Source organism: Lissotriton helveticus, chromosome 6, assembly GCF_964261635.1.
Source record: "Lissotriton helveticus chromosome 6, aLisHel1.1, whole genome shotgun sequence".
In the NCBI taxonomy this organism is placed as follows: Eukaryota; Metazoa; Chordata; class Amphibia; order Caudata; family Salamandridae; genus Lissotriton; species Lissotriton helveticus.
In genome coordinates, this window is record NC_136067.1 from 1,330,794,673 (window position 1) to 1,330,813,873 (window position 19,201).

Consider the following 19,201-nt stretch of genomic DNA (forward strand, 5'->3'; position numbering starts at 1 on the left):
CTCTGGTTTGTTTTCAGTTTATTGTAGCTGTCATTTCCTACATTTCATTTAATCCATCAGTCTTTGAACCTTAAAATATTTTGTGACTATTGCTTAAGTTATTGCATTTTACACATTGGTTTAGTATTATGAATAGTACTTACCTTATTTAATTTTACTTAGTGAAACAAATGGATTTTCTAGCTATACAGATCTTTTAAGCAGTACGGAACTGGAATTCTGTGAAGCTTTGCAAGCCCCATTGTATCGGATGTGAAATAATTCTGTTGTATCTCACAAACGCCTAGTAATGTTTGTGCATTTTGTGCTTAGAAATTACCGGCTTTTGAAACAGTTTCCACTGTCTGCAATTTCAGCAAATGAAAATGATTGAGTCTGTTATTAAGCTGTTTTTCCCCTTTTGCTTTGTGTGAGAGTACCTTTTAAATTCAGCCATTATTTATTTTGAGGTAGCTTAATGTTCACATAAATCAGAAGACAAGTCTTACTTCTAACTGTACATCTTCTTGTTCCTCCAGACCAGAGTATCTCTTCGTAGTTAGACTGGAAAAAAGCCACTTGCTTGCTCTATTTTTTTTTGTGTACTGTATTTAATGGGAACATTGCTGGTTAGTTTTAAATGAACCATGTCTAAGTTGATGGACTCTTGTGTTAGTTTGATTATACCAATCCAGAAACCAACTACTTCCTGAAGGAGACATTACACATTTTAATTGCTGTCTTTGGGAACCTAAGCTTTTCCCAGTGAAACGCCTTTCACAAGTTTGCCAAGCAGCACTTTGGTTTTCCCTGTTGATGTGTGACAAGCTCTGCTTTTGTATGACACCAGAGACCCAATTGAGTTCAGTTGAGCAGTGTTACATCAGCATGTTCTCTGTGTTGATTCTACACTATCTAAACTACTTTTTGGTCTTCCTCCAGTGATAGTATGTTTTGTTATTGTAGTTCAGATGGGTACATATATTTGCAGATTTCTCACCTCATGGATGTTCTCTACATGAGAAGGATCTTAATTGATCCGGAACAGCTTTTTATTAGCAATATCTTCTCAGCACTGCCAGGTGGCGCCATGTGTCTCCTGCAGCAACTCCACCTCTGGACAAAGCAAGACCATAGCGAGTCCATTAGTCACCAGCTGGCATCAGTTATTATTTTTCCAGAGTTTTATAATGCTCGAACTTGACCCGAAGGTATCAGAGCGCTTTACATGAGCACCAGTTACGTTACACAAGGACACTTTAATTTTTTCGTTAGGCACGTGTAGATTAAGTGATTTGGCCAGAATTACAGGATGTTGTGCTTCATTACCAAGACTTGAACCTGGTTTCCCAGATTTAATATCGACCGCCCTAGCCCATTAGACCACATCCTGTCTCTTTTTCTGTGACACAGCAATGTGAGTCAAGAGCTCCTCTTCTGTCTATCGCCAAAGCAATTCCTCAGCATTAGCCTTGTAAGTCAAATGTCGCTTCCAAATCTTTCAGATTTCAAGTTTTGCCACCGATTCCACAAGATGAAGTCCCTTCCAAAGGAGTCTTTGATCATAGTCTGTGATTGTTGTGCCTTTGTGCACTGCAAGGTCACCAGAGAGCGTGAGGGCAACCTGCTTCTGGGCAAGGCCCGCAGGGAGATGACGAAGTATTCTCCTTCATTCACAGAGAAATCACCTATAAGGGTACAATCTCCTAAAAGATCTTGTTTTAAAAACAATAAAAGGGCCTTAGAATGGAGAAGTCTTCTTGTTACTCAAGGAAACAGTCTTGCTACCAGGATAATTTGTAGTCTTAATGCCAGTCCCCAACCCCAAATTCTTTCTAGTCATCGGTGAAGTCCCAGCATTGCAAAACATCAGGCCTGAGTTTCTTGGTCTAGGTGATGACACTTTTCTGGCTGTGACCTTGCAGTTTGATATGCTTCTTCTTTTCAGGATGGTTCCTACACCCTTTTGGCTGCTATTGGCTGAGTTGGTCTTTTTTATCAACATTGAACCATTGCACCTCTCATCTACACAGAGGCTGACTTTCATGGGATGCTTTACTGTGTGGAAACCACTTGGAACCCTTTCCTTCTTAGATGATGAAGGATTTTCAAGAGAGGATTCAGATATTTCTGACTATGGCATGAATCCCAGTTTTGTAGGGCTTGAGTGTGCTTGGCCTGTTGACGTTTTGCATCCTGTTGGTGCCACATGCCATATGGTGGATGAATGTTCTTCAGTGGTACCAGAAATCACAGAGATATCAGCACTGGGAGGGTCTCACAGTTCAGGTGCGTATCCGCACTGGCGGATGATACCTTCCCCTCCTTTCAGTACTCTTGCAGGCTCAGGTCACTGTGTTTACAGGCAACTCTTTGTTGGCCTTCAGTACCCATTTGAGTGACATGATGGCACAGGGCCTTTGGTCAGCAGATGAGCAGCGCCTTCATAAATGTTCTAGAGCTATGGGTGATCTGTCTTGCAATGAAGGCATATCTCTCTTACATTTCCGGTATTAACATTTAGATTCTAGCTAACAACATTACTCCCGTCCTTTATATCAACAGTCAGGGTAGTATGGTATCATGGACCTTACGTTGGGAGGTGATCTGCATATAAAAGTGGGCACAGCTAAGGGAGGAATCCCAAGTAGCACCCACCTAGCAGTTTCCTTCAATATGTGGGAGGATACTTTGTTGTTTCTCAATGGAGGACCACACGTTAGAGTTGCATCCCAAAGTGATGAAGGTGTGCAATCTCAATTCATGTAGCTCTTTGCTGTGTCTCAAACAGGTAATGTCCACAAATGTACAGCATGAATCTTTTCTGGATTCACATGCTGTACATTATTTCGCCATCTAGTGGTTGGGTCCAGAATTGTCTCCTTGTATTCTCTCTTCCTTTTTTTTCAGGGGCATCGTCAAACATTTGGGCTTGAACCCCTTCTTGAGTGACTTCAGACTTACGCCTTCGACACAGTCCTATCTGTAGATTCTTTTTTCTGCTTTTGAGTCTGGAAGCTAAAAGTAGCGCTCCTGAGTCGAGAAAGAAGGAACTACGCCAAAGAGAAGATTTTTCCATCAAAACCAACGTCGTGGGAAGGGGATCTGCAAAAACCAGTATAGGAAAAGCACTGATATCCTGCCGAAAGTGAGAAGACAGATGCACAGAGACCACGTGGTCGAAGAACGAGAAAGGAAAATGGAGCACACCCCTTTTAGGTTTTGCCCTAAGAGCTACCACAAAGTGTGCCCAAAAAGACACTCTTGAGGTTTGTAATGTCTGCCTCCCAAAGGACCACAGGTTGGAGGACTGTGCAGTATGTGCAGAATTCTAGCTGAAGTCGATCAGGGCAAGGCAGATGCACAGGTGGGCACAATATGCCATGGCATCACTACAGAGAAAACAGGAGTCTTTAAAGGATCCTGTTCTATCTAGCGAGGAAAAGGACATCCTGGAAGAGATGGAGAAAGCCAAAGGAGAGGAACGAGGCCTTGAGCAGGTGATTGAGTTGCCCGTGAGTCAGGGGTACAAGAGGGAGACGGCAAACAGCAGCTTGACACTGGTCAAGAGTACCAAGTCCACATTAGCACTGAAAACCTGCTCGACACGAACGCCAAAGGGCGGTGACCCACAGGCAACCATGTGCTCAACTTCGACAAGCTTTTTGACCTTGACTTCGACATGGAGGAGAAGAAGCCGCTGAGGTAGACGCCTACAGGAAGACGCCCTTGGTGGAGTTTGGCGCTGTAATCAATCAAAAGGAAGAGTTAAGAGCCCAGTCATTCCAGAACCTCAGCAGGAAATGCAGACTGATTTCTTCGAGTTGGAGGAAGCACAACAGGACGAACCCTCGCAAATGGGAGAGCCGACAGATGAACAGAAGGCAATCTATGTAGACTTCTCAGATAAAGAGGTAGAATCCCATCCAAACCATCACCACCGACTGACATCACTGTATACAACATAGTTATCAAGAGAGCTGCAGGTAGTTCTGGGGTCCAGCTTGAAGAGGAGCAGTCAGAGGTATTCTTCGACCTAGAAACACTAATACTGGACCAGAAGAAGAACTAGTTCCTCCCAAGGAAGAGAGCTACAGATAATTCTGGGATTCAGCTTGATGAGGAACAGTGAGAAGCATTCTTAGTCTTAGAAACACTAATGCCACGAAGAAGATCCAGTTCATCCCAATGTTGTCCAGTATGCTGGACCAGTACAGAGAGGTGTCCAATGAACCAGCCACATCAAAGCCAGAACACGGCCCTTTCGCCGCCGCTGAAGGGGAACAAGGGGAATCCCAAAAGGGCTGACCATACAAACAAGTGACTGCTCCCAGAACGCCCTCCTACACCAGCCATCATTAGGAGGAAGAATCAGAGGATTCCTGCTGGAATGGAGAAAAGATAACTTCCGACAAATGGATTCTTAATTTTATAAGATATGGCTATTCCATATAGTTAACAAAGTTACCTTTAATATACTACCAAAGGAGAAGAGAATAATGGAAGCTAACGGCTACAACAGGAAGTGGAAGAACAACTAAACCAAAAAGGTATAGAACTGGTCGCACCAAAACAAAGATCCAAAGGGCTGTACTGGAACTACTTTCTAGTGCTGACATCAGACAAGACATTAAAACCAGTACTGTACCAAGGGACACTAAAGAAGTTCATAAAACACACAAATCCAAGAAGATCCCTCTGTTAGGAAAGGAAGACATGATGGCAACCATAGATCTTAAAGACCCCTATCTACACATATCAGTGAACAGATGACACAAACAATTCCTCTGATTCGAGGTAGACAAGACACACTACCAATTCGAGATCCTACCATTCAGAATAAAATCAGCTCCACAAGTGTTCACAAAATACCTAGCTGTTGTCACTGCACATCTCAAAATGAAGGGGAATACATGTCTATCCATACATGGACAACTGGGTAGTGATCGCTAAGACAAGCACCCAGTGCAGGAAGAATATCAACAAAGGCATACAAAACCTACACATGCTAGGTTTCTTCACCAATCACACAAAATCGTCACAGAACCCAGACAAAAAGAAAACATTCCTGGGAGATATCCTGAACTCAGAGACCACAAAGGCAACACCAGTGGACAAAAGGGTCAAAGCAAGTGTGGAGTAGAGAACGGGATGGACAGTTCTAGTTCAAACAGCCAACACCATCACAATCTAATCTATCTGAACAAGGAGAAACAAAGTATTTTCCACTATCGACCTTGGCCGAGGAGATCTGAAGATGGCGATAGAAAGCAGGATATTGCTAGTAGCGATACACCTACTGGGAGAGAAAAACACAGAAGTGAAAAGACTAAGCAGGAAACCAAACACCACACTCGTGTGGAAGCTAAAATTATAAGTGCTGATGCAGATCTTCCAAAAATGGGGACACCACAAATAGACCTATCCGTAACACACTAGAACACAAAATGACAAAACTACGCATCCAGGTTCTACCATCCAGAGTCACTGGGGAATTGGAATTGGTGGGAAGGTGTAAACAAATCTCCCTGTCAATAAAATTGTCAGAGAATTTTGCTTGCACCTTTCCTCCAATTCCAATGTTATCAAAGGTGATCCAGAAGTGCAGGCAGTAGCATTTCGCCCTAATCCTGATAGTCCCATAGTGGGCTCAACAGACATGATCAGACCTAATGGCGAAATCCCAAGGACAATACTTCACACTCCCAACATGTAGAGACCTGCTGACAATGCAGGAGACACAGCTATGGCGCCTAGAACCAGACACGCTCATTTTGGCAGCATTTCTCCTGAGGACGTTGAATCTGGTCCCCTCAATTTGCCAAGGAGAGTAGTAGAGATCCTGAAGGCAGCAAGGTGACCATCTACAAGGAAATGCTACAGCATTGAGTGGAAGAGATTTGTACACTGGTGCAACAAAGCAGAACACAGAGACTGGACAAAGCTTGTCACTGTTGCTGGGTACATAACAAAACTGCTAGTCAAGCACCTCTCCTACGCCTCTATCATGGTTCACCTAGCAGCAATTGTATTATGCAGTAGAGGTATTCTAGGGAGAAGTTTCTTCACTGCAGCAGTGGGAAAACACTTCCTTAAGGAAGCAGAAATGGTGGCACCTCCAAGGAGTGCATCCATGCCCACATGAAACATGAATGTAGTACTTATGCAACTAATGACATCACCATTCGAAAGAATGCAAAGTCACAGCTCAAGCTCCTAAATCTTCACCTCGCCAAGGAAGGTCTGTAAAATACAACCACTCACTACTCAAGAACCATATCTTCGGATACATAAGGACAAAGTGGTGTTAAGAACATCCAAAGATTCATGACAAAAGTGATATTGAAAATCTACTTAAACAAGGTCATCCACTTATCAGCTTTTTTAGGTCGAGTAATTTATTGCTCGAAACCTATTAAATGTGACCAAACTCTCTTGAACAAGCCGGATTTCCTACAATGCATGTTGTGTACTGGAGCGTAAAAGCTTCCCCAGGCGCGCGCTTGGCCTCACTCACACCCCATATGCCTGCTCCCCCTCCCCCACGCCTCGCACCAGACTCCCCCGCTGCTCGCCATATGCTCGTTCCCTCCCACTGGCAGCCTGCGGCCACTGATCACTCTAAAGGTTTTGATCTATCTCACACCCCTCTCCCACTCCCTCCTCCCACTTGCTCCTACTGACCATGTAAAGGGGACGACACTGGAACAATGGCTGCCTCGCCAGGAATGGCCTTTTGTCGATCCCTTCTTACATCCTCCAGACATGGCTGAGGCAGCTTCTTCCTGCAGTTTGTTCTTAGGTTCTCCACTCTTCCTCTGTTTCCGTCTCACTCTCTCATGCCCCTTCTCTGTCTTGGCCTCTCCACCCTTCCTCTATTTCTGTCTCACTCTCTCCTGCCCCTTCACTGTCTTGGCCTCTCCACTCTTCCTCTATTTCTGTCTCACTCTCTCCTGCCCCTTCACTGTCTTGGCCTCTCCACTCTTCCTCAGTTTCCGCCTCACTCTATTCTGCCCCTTCACTGTCTTGGCCTCTCCACTCTTCCTCAGTTTCCACCTCACTCTCTCCTGCCCCTTCACTGTCTTGGCCTCTCCACTCTTCCTCAGTTTCCGCCTCACTCTCTCCTGCCCCTTCACTGTCTTGGCCTCTCCACTCTTCCTCTATTTCTGTCTCAATCTCTCCTGCCCCTTCACTGTCTTGGCCTCTCCACTCTTCCTCTATTTCTGTCTCACTCTCTCCTGCCCCTTCACTGTCTTTGCCTCTCCACTCTTCCTCTATTTCTGTCTCACTCTCTCCTGCCCCTTCACTGTCTTGGCCTCTCCACTCTTCCTCAGTTTCCGCCTCACTCTCTCCTGCCCCTTCACTGTCTTGGCCTCTCCACTCTTCCTCTATTTCTGTCTCACTCTCTCCCGCCCCTTCACTATCTTGGTCTCTCCACTCTTCCTCAGTTTCTGCCTCACTCTCTCCTGCCCCTTCACTGTCTTGGCCTCTCCACTCTTCCTCTATTTCTGTCTCAATCTCTCCTGCCCCTTCACTGTCTTGGCCTCTCCACTCTTCCTCTATTTCTGTCTCACTCTCTCCTGCCCCTTCACTGTCTTGGCCTCTCCACTCTTCCTCTATTTCTGTATCACTCGCTCCTTCCCCTTCCCTGTCTTGACCTCTCCACTCTTCCTCTGTTTCTGTCTCACTCTCTCCTGCCCCTTCACTGTCTTGGCCTCTCCACTCTTCCTCAGTTTCCGCCTCACTCTCTCCTGCCCCTTCACTGTCTTGGCCTCTCCACTCTTCCTCTATTTATGTCTCAATCTCTCCTGCCCCTTCACTGTCTTGGCCTCTCCACTCTTCCTCTATTTCTGTCTCACTCTCTCCTGCCCCTTCACTGTCTTGGCCTCTACACTCTTCCTCTATTTCTGTATCACTCGCTCCTTCCCCTTCCCTGTATTGGCCTCTCCACTCTTCCTCTGTTTCCGTCTCCCTCTCTCCTGCCCCTTCACTGTCTTGACCTCTCCACTCTTCCTCTATTTCTGTCTCACTCTCTCCTGCCCCTTCACTGTCTTGGCCTCTCCACTCTTCCTCTATTTCTGTCTCACTCTCTCCTGCCCCTTCACTGTCTTTGCCTCTCCACTCTTCCTCTATTTCTGTCTCACTCTCTCCTGCCCCTTCACTGTCTTGGCCTCTCCATTCTTCCTCTATTTCCGCCTCACTCTCTTCTGCCCCTTCACTGTCTTGGCCTCTCCACTCTTCCTCAGTTTCCGCCTCACTCTCTCCTGCCCCTTCACTGTCTTGGCCTCTCCACTCTTCCTCTATTTCTGTCTCACTGTCTCCTGCCCCTTCACTGTCTTGGCCTCTCCACTCTTCCTCAGTTTCCGCCTCACTCTCTCCTGCCCCTTCACTGTCTTGGCCTCTCCACTCTTCCTCTATTTCTGTCTCAATCTCGCCAGCCCCTTCACTGTCTTGGCCTCTCCACTCTTCCTCTATTTCTGTCTCACTCTCTCCTGCCCCTTCACTGTCTTGGCCTCTCCACTCTTCCTCTATTTCTGTATCACTCGCTCCTTCCCCTTCCCTGTCTTGGCCTCTCCACTCTTCCTCTGTTTCCGTCTCACTCTCTCCTGCCCCTTCACTGTCTTGACCTCTCCACTCTTCCTCTATTTCTGTCTCACTCTCTCCTGCCCCTTCACTGTCTTGGCCTCTCCACTCTTCCTCTGTTTCCGTCTCACTCTCTCCTGCCCCTTCACTGTCTTGACCTCTCCACTCTTCCTCTATTTCTGTCTCACTCTCTCCTGCCCCTTCACTGTCTTGGCCTCTCCACTCTTCCTCTGTTTCCGTCTCACTCTCTCCTGCCCCTTCACTGTCTTGACCTCTCCACTCTTCCTCTATTTCTGTCTCACTCTCTCCTGCCCCTTCACTGTCTTGGCCTCTCCACTCTTCCTCTGTTCTCTCCTGCCCCTTCACTGTCTTGGCCTCTCCACTCTTCCTCTGTTTCCGTCTCACTCTCTCCTGCCCCTTCACTGTCTTGACCTCTCCACTCTTCCTCTATTTCTGTCTCACTCTCTCCTGCCCCTTCACTGTCTTGGCCTCTCCACTCTTCCTCTATTTCTGTCTCACTCTCTCCTGCCCCTTCACTGTCTTTGCCTCTCCACTCTTCCTCTATTTCTGTCTCACTCTCTCCTGCCCCTTCACTGTCTTGGCCTCTCCACTCTTCCTCTATTTCTGTCTCACTCTCTCCTGCCCCTTCACTGTCTTGGCCTCTCCACTCTTCCTCAGTTTCCGCCTCACTCTCTTTTGCCCCTTCACTGTCTTGGCCTCTCCACTCTTCCTCTATTTCTGTCTCAATCTCTCCTGCCCCTTCACTGTCTTGGCCTCTCCACTCTTCCTCTATTTCTGTCTCACTCTCTCCTGCCCCTTCACTGTCTTGGCCTCTCCACTCTTCCTCTATTTCTGTATCACTCGCTCCTTCCCCTTCCCTGGTTTGGCCTCTCCACTCTTCCTCTGTTTCCGTCTCACTCTCCTGCCCCTTCACTGTCTTGACCTCTCCACTCTTCCTTTATTTCTGTCTCACTCTCTCCTGCCCCGTCACTGTTTTGGCCTCTCCACTCTTCCTCTATTTCTGTCTCACTCTCTCCTGTCCCTTCACTGTCTTTGCCTCTCCACTCTTCCTCTATTTCTGTCTCACTCTCTCCTGCCCCTTTACTGTCTTGGCCTCTCCATTCTTCCTCTATTTCCGCCTCACTCTCTTCTGCCCCTTCACTGTCTTGGCCTCTCCACTCTTCCTCAGTTTCCGCCTCACTCTCTCCTGCCCCTTCACTGTCTTGGCCTCTCCACTCTTCCTCTATTTCTGTCTCACTCTCTCCTGCCCCTTCACTGTCTTGGCCTCTCCACTCTTCTTCAGTTTCCGCCTCACTCTCTCCTGCCCCTTCACTGTCTTGGCCTCTCCACTCTTCCTCTATTTCTGTCTCAATCTCTCCTGCCCCTTCACTGTCTTGGCCTCTCCACTCTTCCTCTGTTTCTGTCTCACTCGCTCCTGCCCCTTCACTGTCTTTGCCTCTCCACTCTTCCTCTGTTTCTGTCTCACTCTCTCCTGCCCCTTCACTTTCTTGGCCTCTCCACTCTTCCTCAGTTTCCGCCTCACTCTCTCCTGCCCCTTCACTGTCTTGGCCTCTCCACTCTTCCTCTATTTATGTCTCAATCTCTCCTGCCCCTTCACTGTCTTGGCCTCTCCACTCTTCCTCTATTTCTGTCTCACTCTCTCCTGCCCCTTCACTGTCTTGGCCTCTACACTCTTCCTCTATTTCTGTATCACTCGCTCCTTCCCCTTCCCTGTATTGGCCTCTCCACTCTTCCTCTGTTTCCGTCTCCCTCTCTCCTGCCCCTTCACTGTCTTGACCTCTCCACTCTTCCTCTATTTCTGTCTCACTCTCTCCTGCCCCTTCACTGTCTTGGCCTCTCCACTCTTCCTCTATTTCTGTCTCACTCTCTCCTGCCCCTTCACTGTCTTTGCCTCTCCACTCTTCCTCTATTTCTGTCTCACTCTCTCCTGCCCCTTCACTGTCTTGGCCTCTCCATTCTTCCTCTATTTCCGCCTCACTCTCTTCTGCCCCTTCACTGTCTTGGCCTCTCCACTCTTCCTCAGTTTCCGCCTCACTCTCTCCTGCCCCTTCACTGTCTTGGCCTCTCCACTCTTCCTCTATTTCTGTCTCACTCTCTCCTGCCCCTTCACTGTCTTGGCCTCTCCACTCTTCCTCAGTTTTCGCCTCACTCTCTCCTGCCCCTTCACTGTCTTGGCCTCTCCACTCTTTCTCTATTTCTGTCTCAATCTCTCCTGCCCCTTCACTGTCTTGGCCTCTCCACTCTTCCTCTATTTCTGTCTCACTCTCTCCTGCCCCTTCACTGTCTTGGCCTCTCCACTCTTCCTCTATTTCTGTATCACTCGCTCCTTCCCCTTCCCTGTCTTGGCCTCTCCACTCTTCCTCTGTTTCCGTCTCACTCTCTCCTGCCCCTTCACTGTCTTGACCTCTCCACTCTTCCTCTATTTCTGTCTCACTCTCTCCTGCCCCTTCACTGTCTTGGCCTCTCCACTCTTCCTCTGTTTCCGTCTCACTCTCTCCTGCCCCTTCACTGTCTTGACCTCTCCACTCTTCCTCTATTTCTGTCTCACTCTCTCCTGCCCCTTCACTGTCTTGGCCTCTCCACTCTTCCTCTATTTCTGTCTCACTCTCTCCTGCCCCTTCACTGTCTTTGCCTCTCCACTCTTCCTCTATTTCTGTCTCACTCTCTCCTGCCCCTTCACTGTCTTGGCCTCTCCACTCTTCCTCAGTTTCCGCCTCACTCTCTTTTGCCTCTTCACTGTCTTGGCCTCTCCACTCTTCCTCTATTTCTGTCTCAATCTCTCCTGCCCCTTCACTGTCTTGGCCTCTCCACTCTTCCTCTATTTCTGCCTCACTCTCTCCTGCCACTTCACTGTCTTGGCCTCTCCACTCTTCCTCAGTTTCCGCCTCACTCTCTCCTGCCCCTTCACTGTCTTGGCCTCTCCACTCTTCCTCTATTTCTGTCTCAATCTCTCCTGCCCCTTCACTGTCTTGGCCTCTCCACTCTTCCTCTATTCCTGTCTCACTCGCTCCTGCCCCTTCACTGTCTTGGCCTCTCCATTCTTCCTCTATTTCCGTCTCACTCTCTCCTGCCCCTTCACTGTCTTGCTTATGTTTATTGTATTTGCACAAATCTAATATCTTGGTCTATTCCTTTTCAATAATCAGGCATTTTTGTTTTTTATGTGTTTATGTTTCTGATGGGTTTATTTATAGGCACTTTCTATCTATCTATCTATCTATCGCCCTCACTCTATCTATCTATCGCCCTTACTCTATCTATCGCACTCACTCAGCACCACCACTCAGGGGCACCACAGCATCAATCTGTGCAACCATTCAACAACAACTGGTTCAAATATGTTCTCTTAATGTCTCAAACTTTATTACAAATGTCACAAAAAGATGTTAATATTTCACTTCTGTTCCTGGATTTTCATCACAATAAAATACACTTAACACAATCTTCACAAAAGTTATTTACAAAAGTTTAAGCTATTGCTATTATAAATTACAATAACTTTTATTTAACTATTAATTATTTTAAAAAATTTAAAGCCATTGTTATTTGTAATAGCAATACATCTAAGTCACGTAAATACAACACATATTGCATTACAAATGCTATAGGTGTCACATTTGCGAAAGTTATAACTATTGGCATTGTAAATGACAAAGCTACTAATTAAGCTATTTTCAAAACCAACACAAATAAAAAAATTGTCATTTACAATACCGATAGCTCAAAATGTCCTAATGCGAGACCTATTGCATTGCAAATACTTGTTCTAACAACCAAAGGTGCAAGCAGAGAGAGCCCTGCACACACTGGATGGCAGAAAGGCAATAATGTACTACCTAGAATGAACAAAATCTATCAGGTAAGGAGAACGGTGCTTTGAGTTTTTAGCATATGCAAGATGGTTCTCCCAGGTCACCAAAGGAAATATCATGAGATGGATAGGGCAGACAATCAAATATTGTTAGAAGCAGGGGGAGCAACATTTACAGAAAAAAATGCAGCCACATTCAACAAGGATGAAGGGAGCAACGCTCACCTTCCTAAGTAACGTAGCACTGAAGACATTCACGCAGCGGCCAAACGGTCATTGGTACACACCTTTACAAAACATTCCTGCATGGACATCCACATCAAAAAAAGGGGCAGAAATGGGACAAAGAGTGCTAAAGCATTTTTTTGTAAATACATGCTGTAAAGAATCTACTCTACCCAATCTACGAAATAGCCCTTTAGAACCAATGCACAGCTTGTGAATCCAGAAATAAATTCCCACTGCCCAGACTAAATGCTTACTAACCGGTAGGAGTATTTTTGCAGCTTGAGGATTTTTTGGGTGCACATGTGACCCACCCACCTCCACAATTAGCGGTGTATTTACACACTCAACACCGAGAGAAAATTAACGAAGATGGAGGAGACCAACAAGGCGCATTGCAAGGAGAAAAGAAAGGAGGAAAAAGGAGGAAAAAGAATTTAAAGTTGGTGACTGCATCAAAGAAATTAGGGGCGATATGTCTGATGTTACTCAAGTAGGGGCTTATGCCCAAATGGTTGACGAAGCCCACAAGGAAAAATGGGAAGACAGACTACAAAGAGAAACTGCTGAAGTTTCTGGAGGATCGAACACAATTGTTTCTGATCTACCCAGACAGACATTGGAGGATGAGGTAAGGCAAACTGCTGGCACTCAGCTGCCTCTTCCTCTCCCATTTAGTGAGAACCTTCTCTCGCAGCAGTATGGTCAGGTCTTCCACCCCAGTACCTAAATGCTGCAACTGTAGACTTGAGGGTCAACATTACCAGTTAGTGATTTTGCTGTTCAGACATTTTGCAATTTGCATTGTTCCTTGTGTAGCTGACAGATAGCCCCTTAACCCAGAGGTTAAGAGGCTATCTGTCAGCTACCTTCATGTATCTGCCTAGTGAACTTTCCCTATTCAGATGGACACTAGTGGCATGTTTTCTAAAAGGTGTTTGCTTCACCTGTTTCCTCCCATTCTGTTTATTGTCCCTCAGTGGGATTTGAATCTATTTGCCTTACTTGATGACTTCTCTATTCAAACTAGCACACAGTTATGGAGTTCCAACTTCTTGCCCTGAAAACAATTTTCTTTGTGGCATTACTGTGCATCTGCAATTATACTAAGGTACCCCCAGTTTCTTCGAAGCCTAAGAGGGGGGGGAAGTAAATACAAAATAGAGCAACCTCTTATCCGGCCTATCTAATTTGAAAAATGGCAATAACTCTAGTTACAATATTCACTGAAAAAGCATAAATACACAGGAGGGAAATGGCTTTCATTTGCATTGTATTTATTTATCAAAAACAGGGTTTTGGTATATTTAGTTTTTTTTGTATATATTTTTACACTTTCTCTATAAAAAGATTTTAACAAAACACATTACAAAATTGTTTCATAAAGGATAAAGACATTTCTTCACTTTTCTGAACGTAAATTTGTATGTAAATAACCCCCAAAGCGAAAAGGAAAAATTGTTAACATTCTGTCATTCATCCATTCTCACCTTTCAAACTTCTCATACGTACCAACTATCATACTACTCAAACAAGTTCACAAAGAAACCACATCTTGAGTGAAAATCCTACTGCAATAATTCAATTTGCCTTAAAGCAGTGCATTCCAAAACACAAACCTGTATCCGTCTTTTAGGTTTTGAATAATCGTTTTCTTGTCGTAATTCTTAGGTGGATTTCACAGATGTGTGTCGCTGGCCTACGCACGTTTCGGTGAAAACATGTTGTTATCACCTTCTTCAGGGCCAGTAAAATACATGTTCCATCTTTAAAATTTTCCGGGGGTTTTATATGTCTGAACAGTATGCTGAAGACGTGTTATGGTTTTCCAGAGTTTGGAGATGTCCACATTGAGATTCCCGTCTCGAAATATGTTGATTTTTTCCTTAAGCCTTTCCTACAAGAGGTGGATTCGTATTTGAGGGACACCACCGACTTTATAACAAAGATTGAGGACACAACATTTGATGATGAGATCCAGGTGATGGCGACACTAGATGTCGCATCGCTTTACACACAAATTCCCCAAGAGGAGGCACTTGAGGTGATGGAACTATACCTTGAGCAACGAGAACGTCCCCATCGCGTTCCCACCCAGTTTATTGTTCAGCTGGCAGAAGTGACCTTAAAAAACAATTATTTTAAATTTGAAGACAAGTTTTACATTCAAGTCAAAGGTACAGCTATGGGATGCCCATATGCTCCGGAGATGGCTGTGCTGTATATGGCACAGTATGAAAAAAGATTCGTCCAAAACAATAATCCTCATAAGACACACATTAGACAATGATTGAGGTACATTGATGACATCTGGCTTCTGTGGCAGGGGAGTCAGATCGAGCTCAATCAATTCTATGACTGGCTCAATACCAGACATAGAGATATAAAGTTTTGTATACAATCAAGCAAAATAAGAATGACCTTTCTAGATGTGGAAGTCAGTGTACATGACCACAAACTTAAAACATCATTGTATAGAAAGGTGACTGATAAGAACACGATTTTACACTTCAGGAGCGCGCACCCAAAGAGCTTAAAAGAGAACCTCCCCTATGGGCAGTTATTGCGCATTAGGAGGAATTGTACCGAGTTGTCCGATTTTGAAAACCATGCAATGGCCTTCTGCAATGCAATGACGAAGAGGGGTTACCCCAAGAAATTGTTGAACCATTCAAAAAAACGAGCGAGGTATACGCCAAGGGACACCTTGTTACAGGTTAAAGAAAAGAAAGAACTAGAAAGACTGGTATGTGTTACCACTTTTGGTCCACAAACCAATCAATTCAAACAGATTGTGCTCAGGAATTGGCACCTGCTTGAGAACCTTGAAGTCCCCATGCAGAAGCCAATATTTGCAATGAAAAAAACACAAGTATTGGACAACAGATTATTAGAGCAGATGTCTCTATTCCTAAACCGAAAAGTGATTTGATATCTCAATGGAATTTAAAACCTATACAGGGCCATCGCAAATGTGGCAATTGCGTGGCATGTAACCACACCATTGAAGGTTCAGAATTTAGCCACAATGGAGTGAAGTGGAAACATGAGCAATTTACTAATTGCAGAACTAAGAGTGTGGTGTATGCCATCCGCTGCCCCTGCAGTAGAATATATATTGGCAAAACGAGTCAGCAGATCAATGCAAGAATAGCGCAGCATAGATCTCGCATAAAGAACAAAGTGACTACAGCACCTATGATGGAGAATTTTTTGGAAGAGAAACATGGGGAAAATGATTTCCTATGGACTGTTTTATCGGTAATAAATGCCTCTAATTGCACAACAGACATAGAAACAGCGTTGTTGCGCAGAGAGAAATATTTGATAATGAAATTCAACAGTACGACCAGTGGGCTAAATACTATGAGTGAAATAAATAGAATTTGAGTATTAATAAGGTGTGCATTAAGCACAATCCGTTTAAACCAAATATCACGTGGCTTAATCTCATACCATCTTGGCTTTAGGCCTATTTAGCCACATAAATCAGTCCCACCCAGCAATTTCTATCGACCTGTGCAGGTAAATATAGACATGTTAGTTGCCTTACACAATGAGGCACTACAAAACCCATAATGCATTTGGGCGCGAATAGGCTACCTGATGTGTCACATGACACCAGAGAGAGCAGAAAGCATTGAGTGAGGGAGACATGGCGTCTGTGAGAGGAGATTAAACTTTGGGGACACATTCATCTATTTCTGGTGAGTGCCAAACGCTCGACAGTAGTTTAAAGTACAGTTTATGATTAGAGCAGTGAAGACTCACGGCCAATTTCACTTTGTTACAGAATGCAAATGATGGACAGTGTGTGCGTTTAAAATCGCCCTTCACCGTAAAGCTAGTGAAATTCACCGAGCAACTAACAGCTCATCAAGGTATTTTTCAACCTTATTTTTCACTCTCAAACTACCGTTGCGCGGTTGGAATTAGTCCCGGTATTTAATTAAAAAACGCTTGTTTACAGAGAAAAGCTTCCTGAAAGCAGAGGTTCCCCAGCGCTCAGTAAATGAAGTAAAAGTTTGACCACACGAACTCCGCTCCGCCTTAGGTTTGTGGCGTAATTTACTGAAACTTATTTATCAACACTCGTGCATTGGTCTAGGTGACATTGTTCTATACGTGACATCTAAATAACACAGTCTTTAATGACACACTTACACAAGTTAAATGTGTTCCCCTGCAGGCGACGGGCGGATGGCTCCTTCACTTCAAAATAAATTAGAAAAAGCAGCAGTACATTTATAAAGACAAGATATGACATACCAGTCATTCAGGTACAACGAGACATGAGAGAATAAAGTGCAGCTATTAATTTAGAAAGAAGTTTTCATTTTAATAATCACATTTTTGTCAAAACATTTTATTTATAGATCAGAATAGTAAAGCCCTGAAGAGAGTTTGGTGACTTATGACCTGGACTCGAAACGCGTCGGCATAAGCCTCGTAGCACACCGAGGCGCAGTGATTTATACTCACATTAAACAGACAAACTGGTCTTTTTTGTTTGAAAAGCTTTATTGTTCAAAATGCATTGATGTGATAAATGATGTTGAAAATTAGTTTTTGATGTCATGTTTTTGAATTAACTTTTGATCAATTTGTATATGTGTTTTGACAAATATCACCTCACTTTTGTAAGAAAATTGTTTATGATTATGGTTTGTTTTTTATTGATATAATTTATTCTTAATGAATCACATGATTTTGGTATGTGGGTGAAAGTTGAAATGACAATGTGAACCTTTTTCCACATATGAATACACTTTTGAAAAAAAAGAAAATATTGAATGGATTGATAATTAAATTTCCATGGTAAACAGAAGAAACGTGTTTATCTATTTTGCTTCGAGTAATTGCAAGAACCAAAAATATTAAGGGTAGGCTAATCTTTTGTATGCACATTGAGATTCAGAGCAGTAGACAATTTGAAAGAAAATAGGATCTTCTACGCAATTTTCGAGATCTTATATAAAAGATGTTTCAACCAGCAGTGATTGTACCGTTACTAAAGGATGTTGTAGCTTTCAACTGCAACCTAAATGTGAAATCAGGCTTAAGTATTATTTAAAGGTGCTTTGAGAATATTCATTTACGCCTATTTAAAGGCGTCTGTAATTATAAATCCAGGAAGAGCCAATCTGAGTCTGCGGGTTTCCATAAATAATGTCTGTTATCGTCCGTAACAGCACTGCCAGACATGTAGAACCCCCAGCCAATTTTAAAGATGGAACGTGAATCTTATTGGCCCTGAAGAAGGTGATAACCTGTTTTTACCGAAACGTTTTTAGGCCAGCAACACACATCTGTGAAATCCACCTAAGAATTACGACAAGGAAATGATTATTCAAAACCTAAAAGACGGATACATGTTTGGGTTTTGGAATGCACTGATATAAGGCAAATTGAATTATTGCAGTATTATTTTCACTCAAGATGTGGTTTCTTTGTGAACTTGTTTGTGTAGTATGATAGTTGGTATGTATGAGATGTTTGAAAGGTGAGAATGGCTGAATGACAGAATGTTAAAAAAAAATCTTTTCTCTTTGGGGGTTATTTACATACAAATTTATGTTCAGAAAAGTGAAGAAATGCCTTTCTCCTTCATGAAACGATTTTGTAATGTGTTTTGTAAAAATCTTTTTATAAAGAAAGTGTAAAAATATATACAAAAAACTAAATAAACATAAAACTTGTTTTTGATAAATAAATACAATGCAAATGAAAACCATTTCCCTCCTGTGTATTTATGCTCTACAGTGAATATTGTAACTAGAGTTATTCACATTTTTTAAATTAGATAGGCCGGATAAGAGGTTGCTCTATTTTGTAATTACTGTGCATCTGCACATCCATCTTACTCATGGTGGTTTTTGTGTTTCATATGTTTGTTTTCCAACCATTCATCCTTTTTCCCTCCTCCAAATCCAACCAAGAAAGAGGAGTGGATGCATTGACTGATCTCCAACATTGTCTCCTAGTACAATGACTGCACCTAACGGTAGGTTTCATGATCAGCTCTTTGTGGACTTAGCTGGACCTTAGAAGAGCAAGGCCATGACTTTGTGGAATCAAGCTCTTTCAAGCTAGTCTGTATGAGGACATTTTTGCCCATTACATTAAAGCCATTGCTGCCTCCATGGCTCTTCCTGCAGGCATTCCTATAGCTAACATCTTCTGTGCCTCTACACAGTTACCATTCGCCAAGCAAATGTACAGTGATGGGTACTTTGCATATCTTTATCTTTTGGGATCTTATAGGTCACTGCACTAACTCCCCAAGTGGGCTGTATGGCAATGTGGAAACCACTGGAAGATTACGTACCCACCAGAAATATTGTTTGCAAAGATAAGTAACTTTTTTTGTTGGAACTTTCTGAAATCTGCAAGTAGTGGGCATCAGATTAAAAGTAACATTACAGTAACAATATTCTTTTGGAAACTTTATCTTAAGCAGAGTCCTTATCATCATCCCTTCTAACATATTCTCTGCTACCCCAATCTCTAATCTACTGTTCTTACTCTGACAACTGGCGATCTCTAAGAAATGATTTCAGGGGTGCAGGAGTGTCTTATGTC

General features: G+C 43.9%; 1 protein-coding gene across 7 annotated transcripts in view; it reads left to right on the forward strand.

The window, feature by feature from the left end:
- MAP4K3 (mitogen-activated protein kinase kinase kinase kinase 3) overlaps positions 1 to 19,201 on the forward strand; it is a 1,422,157-nt gene that overhangs the window by 655,039 nt on the left and 747,917 nt on the right. The window lies entirely within an intron of this gene.